General features: G+C 41.5%; 2 non-coding genes across 2 annotated transcripts; both read right to left on the bottom strand.

Moving 5' to 3' along the window:
• Nucleotides 1–4,182: 4,182 nt before the first annotated feature.
• trnat-agu (transfer RNA threonine (anticodon AGU)) lies at nt 4,183–4,256 on the bottom strand. The gene has a single exon. It is a non-coding gene; the product is annotated as a tRNA-Thr (tRNA).
• Nucleotides 4,257–5,430: 1,174 nt separating this feature from the next.
• trnag-ucc (transfer RNA glycine (anticodon UCC)) lies at nt 5,431–5,502 on the bottom strand. The gene has a single exon. It is a non-coding gene; the product is annotated as a tRNA-Gly (tRNA).
• Nucleotides 5,503–6,543: the final 1,041 nt, after the last annotated feature.

Raw genomic sequence — 6,543 nt, 5'->3', positions numbered from 1 at the left:
AATTCTCGAGCTGTAATGCATTGAAGTTGAATACTCATCCAATCTTTGGGGATTCAGATCTTCCTGCGGGTACAAAGAAACAGTTGCAGGCTGTTGCTGTCCAATCCGCGCTCTCTGGCTCCGTGCCAGGCTGTGCTGTGCGGCTTGCGACGCTGCGCTGCTGATGCTCACTGACCGGCTAGTTAGTGTTGGCTTTAACTAGCAAAGTTTGTGCACAGGAGAAAAGATGACTGTGGGTCCGAGCAAGTCAGGAAGAGGACCGGTTCGTTTCTGATGAAGAGCTAGTTCTGAATAGTGATTCAGCTGTCCACAGTTCCGACCTGTTCACGAGGCCTGCTGCTGGTGCTAACCTCGGGTGGATCCTCTGGTTATTCTCTGGCAACCTCCGCTCTAGACTCTTAGAACAAAGGAAAGTTCTGGCACTTGGACACACTGGCCGTTCCGTGGTTGTCCGGGCTGAGTCTCAGGATGGTCAGGAGGCGCGCTGCGAGAATGTCCTGCCCTTGGGAGCCTTCTGCTCCTGGGCCGTCCTGCCCTGGAATTCTCCTTTGAATTCCCTTTAGAATTGTCCACAGAATCCTCTGAATCCTCCCTTCTGAATCTTACTGAATCTCACAGGCTCTCTGTGTTGCCTGTTTTTACCTGGAGGAACTTCAGCTCATTGATTGGCTGAAAGTTCCATGGGCATCAGAGTCCCACGTGGGTTACTCGGCCCTACAAGTCCCTGATTGATTGATCAAGGTGAGATATGAGTCACTTAGTCCTGACACTTAGTAATGCAGTCCAGATGTCCAACTGGCACTCCCTAGACAGATAGGCGCCAATGGATGACCATTGATCATGATAGAAAGGCTTAGCTAAGTGCATCCCCCTTTGGGAGCTGTCCTAGGACCTTAAATCACCCTGCATGAATAGTCTCTCTGTGGCTGCACCACAGAGATGAACAGAGAAATGGGGCCTCATTTGGAAAGGCTCAGAACACTTAATTCTGCCTTATTAATAAGCCTCGCCGCTACACACATATATTAATGTAATAAATGATTGCTTATGCTTTATAAATAAATCTAATTAAAATAAAAGCTTAAGTTTTGTATTTATCTTGTACCATAGAACATGATTTTCTTTGTATTTCAAGCCCACAAAGTGTCCAAATGTTCTATGATCATTTCTTTCATCATTAGGGACTAAATATACCAAACGTATGATGCTAAAATCCTGAAAAAAGGATAGGCTCCATTTCGTCAGTAGATTGGAGTCCAAAACTGATTTGGGTCAATATACATTACCTTTGAAGATAAGGTACAGTCTACTGTAGGGAACCATCAACTTAGAAAGCATTGGCCTTCCCTGGGGGTCAGGTAGGTGCAAAAGATAAACCTTTATCCTATCTTTATCTTAAGATAAGTGGCCAAGCAGTATTTTTCCAAGTTTCACCAAGCTCATCATGTTGCCATAGTAGACAAAGTTCTATAAAATGTTAAATAACTTTAGAAAAAAGCATCTTGGTCTTTCAGTACTGTACAAGGTGAATTAAACTGTCCCTGGTAATAAAAAGTAATTAGAAGCATCCCAGAAACTTTATCTCTAGAAACATTAGCTGTTTTATATCATGTAATTTAGTGTGATGTTGTCAGAATTCAAGGACATTATCACACACAGAAATTGGTTCAGTTAAATCTAAAAAACACAGCTAAACATGGGTTTAAATGTAAAATAGAAGTCTTACCTCTTGTCAAAAGATTTAATTCAAGAAGCGATGTAATAAATGATTGCTTATGCTTTATAAACAAATCTAATTAAAATAAAAGCTTAAGTTTTGTATTTATCTTGTACCATATAACATGGTTTTCTTTGTATTTCAATCCCACAAAGTGTCCAAATGACGCACTACATGATATAAGGAAGATTATCACATGCATATCGGTATTATCTTTCTTACGAAAATGCATTCCTTTCATTACCTTTTACTTTTTAAAATGAACTCAAATTGTGTATAATGTAATAATTTAAGTAGAATAGATTCTAACAATATAATGATCCAGTGTGTTGCACTACTTCACTGCTTCACTGCTCTATGCCGTCTGGAAATAAATCCTCAGACTGCTCACTGCCCTGGGCTTGTACCAATAAATTACAGGAGCACGTCTATATATCACTGCGTTGAAGCAGAAGACACACAATCACTGCAAACACATCCTAAATACAGTGTTCCAACACCTTTGACCTCATCCAGAACGTATCATTTATTGAAAGGGATTGCTGTCAGAATGCACATCTGAATCCCAAACAGAATCTCTAGTAAAATACGATCATTTGTGAAACAGGCAAATGACTGTCTCAGGGGCCCATTCCTCATTGTCAGACATATGTATGCAATGCTTTCACCGTTCATTGAGCAATAGGGATTAAAAACACCGCAGGTAAGGTTAGATGTCATGTTCTATGATCATTTCTTTCAGCATTAGGAACTAAATATACTAAACGTATGATACTAAAATGTTTTTTCACATATATTAATGTAATAAATGATTGCTTATGCTTTATAAATAAATCTAATTAAAATAAAAGCTTAAGTTTTGTATTTATCTTGTACCATAGAACAAGATTTTCTTTGTATTTCAAGCCCACAAAGTGTCCTTTGATCTCTATTCTGTGGTAATCCACAATGACCCCGTTCTTCAGGTGATTCATCATGTCCTCCCTCGTCTGTTGAGAGGCCATCCCGATCTCTTCTGCCGTGGCATGCTTCATACACGCTCTCTTGAAGTGAGCAGGAAGCTGATCAAAAGTATTCAGGCACATCTTGCACACCAGGGGAATCCTCGCGGGTTTCCTTTGAAAATAAATAATACCATCTGTGTATAGAAACAAGCTAAGACTGATTTCTTAAATTATCCTTAAAATTCTCTCTCATAGTTTGAGCATAATGATTTTATTGCATTTATATAAGAATTGCTCATTGCTCCAAAATAAATAATGGTTTCATAAAAAAGTGAACACTTACTTGGTCTCAGTCACAGACTTTCCAATAGAAGCCATTGTGGAGTTCAGCAACTGCAGGTCCTAGAAGTGGGGAAGGAATTTTAAAAGAGAAATTGAATTACAATACAGAAGGAATGGCTGAGGGTTCACTGAAATATATAAATATACAAATTCCAAAGACTGAGTCCATATAGAAACAACTACTTTTCATTTTCAGTATAAGAAAAAAAAACATTATCTTCCAAAGCATCATAAAATTGTCCCTTCTTCCAGACTCTACTTCTCTCTTGTAGTAGTACAGCAGACCTTTCCAGGTGAGCAGATCACAGAGTCCGAAATAAGCTTCCTCCATCAAACAAAGTACCTGAACATGACTCTGTCTTCATAAAAGCGCCCCTGTAATAAAGAGATTAAATCCAAAATCAAGAGGGCAGTTGCCTACTGAAATACAAGAAGTCATCAATTTTAACCTAGCAACACATTAAAGGCTGCATCTATACAAGTGCGATTCTAGAAATGCTCACCAGATTACGTTTTAAGAAGGAACTGCGCCTCAGGTTCCGCTGAGATCTTAACTCGGATGGCAGGATTCAGAGTCCGGAGTGCGGACTGATGGCAAACGGAGGGTCCACATACTGTGGATCCCTCAGTGATCTTCCGCGTATTCAAACCGCCAGCGTGTGACTCCCCTGTCCCTGTGACCTCATTGGTCTGCTCTCTCCTCTGTGCAGCCGAGCCCGACTCACGGTAAAGTGAAAAAAAAGATGCCCTCAACGTGAGATTTACTCTGGAGCGAGGATAGATGTTACCTTTTTATCATTGAACAGGATGTATGTGATGTGGCGACTAGGTTCAATTTTGTATCCTCTTTAAAAGATTAAGGACTGGGGTGAGTGTGATTTACCACCCTTTCAGCTAAGAACCCGACTTGCGCATCATTTAAGCTGCATAGACTCGGTCGTTTAACTCTTCTCCATTAGCAGGGTTAAGGTTAAAGAAAAAAACATTGCTGACTTCTTTTTTTTTTGCCAGCCGCTAGCGCTGATTAGCAAGGCTTGTATTTCATGTTTTGCAAGTTGCATCCATTTTAAGAAAAACAAGTCGCGTTAAAGACAGGAAATGAATACTTGCATTTAATTAAGTCTAGCCGTAGGCGGTTGTCTGTAAGGACCAGTTCTGTTTGAGAAGACACAACAAAGAAGGCACCGCTGGGATTCGAACCCAGGATCTTCTGTTTACTAGGCAGGCGCTTTAACCAACTAAGCCACGGCGCCCCAGGAGTGCTGTCCTTTTGCAGCCACTTGGACACACCACTCAGACACATCTGCATTCGGTGTGTGCTCCGCCTGCTTGCTGAGCAAGTTGCCACCTTTACATACAATAGCAACATCGACACCAAGAGAAAGGATGACAAATGGCTCTTATCTGGAACTTTTCATGTCCAAGGAGCTCAATGTGCTTTCTGTGTACAACAGGGCCACTGAACTCCACACTGGCCACTGAACCACAGCAGTGGCTTGCTGGCTTGACATCTCCCAAGGAAAATGTTGAAATCACATGTGGAACAGGAAAATGACCCTCGAGTACGAGGGAAAAAAAAGAAAAAGATCATCTGGAGCGCGCCAACCCATGTCCGGACAGCCCAGTTTCGTCGACAAGGTGGGTGAGTGGTTAAGGTGATGGACTGCTAATTCATTGTGCTCTGCAGTCATGGGTTCAAATCTCATTCTCGTCGCTTTCCATGTCCGACACATGTGCCTGTTTGACGTCGGCCCTCCTGTTGCTTGCTCCGGTGCTAGAGCCGTACATTGTCTAGCGGTGGCTGAACATGGTATAGTAGGCCAACGTCGGTATCGAGCAGTGACAGTAACAGTACTTACTGCGCCCCATAAGAAATCGTTTGTCCCTGTTCAAAAGAGATTGTGCGATGTCCTGCGGCGTTCGTAAAGCAAACCTTTGACAGTTTGAAAAGAGGAATTTATTCTGCTTCCTGTGCGTGCAGTAGTTACAAAGTTGAACGTCTTTACACGATCTGCTGCAGTTTTCAGTGGGCGGGCTTTGTCAGATGGCTTGAAAAAACGCACTGTGTTTCGGCTGAACTCCACACTCATGAGCAGTGTCCTGCATGTTTTCTGTGTATAGCTGTCTTTTAACGCATACAGAATTCATTTGAAATCATTGATTTCTCCAATTAACAAGGGTCCCTTTTTGAACCTGCGAGAAGCATTCTTTCAATGTAACAGATTTACTCCGGGGAAAGCCAGCATGACATTGAGAGTAGCTCAAGCTTTCAGCACCCATATCGGACTGCGTGTATGCAGACACCACTCAGAATCCCCTGTAAGATTCTCCCTCAATTCCGTTTTTCAGTGCTTTAGCTCTTTCAAAAGGCTTCGCTTTGCTAGTCACAATCCAAGGCTCATGATGGCATTTGAAAACTTTCACCACTGCGTTGGCCGGGAATCGAACCCGGGTCAACTGCTTGGAAGGCAGCTATGCTCACCACTATACCACCAACGCATGCCCACAGGAAGTCTGCAGGACACCACCAGAGAATGCTTTTTTTAAAATTTTTTTTATTAAACATAGAATTTACAAATACAAATACAACAAGAGGATCAGAGTCATGTACAAGAGAAAAAAAATGCAGCAGAAAAAAGCATTTAACTACCAGAGGTAATTAAGTAATTATGTGATCAAATTGTATATTTTACACGTATCATATCTTGCTTTAATATTTCTCAATTATTTATAAACTTTAGTTTCAACATGCATGCGTTTCCTGTAAAAAATAAAACTCAGCACACAGTTTTTCTTTTAACAACATTTCGAGTACCTCTGGCATTCATGAAAAAGACATACACAAAAGCAAATAACTAACTCTAAGACTGTCTAAACTATTGAGTTTTTCAAAGAACCAGAACTATAACAGTCCTTAACACTTAACTACACCATTCCAAACTAACACTAAAGAAACACTAGTATATACTGGTATAACAAATAAAACCAAACATAATCATTAACTGAGCAGTCACTGGGAGCAAATCTCCTTCCCGTCCACAAAGGCCCTCGCTCCCACAAAGTAGGCTCTCCTCCCCTCTCTTCTGGCAGCTTCAACCTGGGGCCACAGCTGGTTCCTGGTACTCCTGTCCGCAGCAGACAGGTCCTCTGCAAACCTCAGTTTGTTCCCATTCAAATACTCATTCCCCCTCGCCGCTCGCCACAGCATGTCCCTCGCCGTCCTCTTGGTGAACTGTATTATAATCGATCTGGGGAGCACTTGCCCAGACATGTTCGCTCTCCCGAGCTTGTGAACAAAGTCAATGGCCGATATTACGTCCTCCTGGTCCGGCAGGGTCCTTTTACAGATACCCTTCACTGTTGCAACAAGGTCCTTATCACGTTCCTCTTTAACTCCAAATAATTTTAAATTCCATCATCGACGGTATCTATCTACATCGTTCACTTTCAATTCAAGTTCTTTAATATGCTTTTCTTGTTTGGTATTTACTTGTTTAAGAACTTTTACTTCACTCTTTAAGTCTTCAACCTCTTTAAACA

The sequence above is a fragment of the Lepisosteus platostomus genome, unplaced genomic scaffold (assembly GCF_059453375.1).
Source record: "Lepisosteus platostomus isolate fLepPlt1 unplaced genomic scaffold, fLepPlt1.hap1 Scaffold_40_H1, whole genome shotgun sequence".
Classification (NCBI taxonomy): Eukaryota; Metazoa; Chordata; class Actinopteri; order Semionotiformes; family Lepisosteidae; genus Lepisosteus; species Lepisosteus platostomus.
Note: the sequence above shows the minus strand (reverse complement) of the source record. Positions and strands in the feature narration are given on the sequence as shown.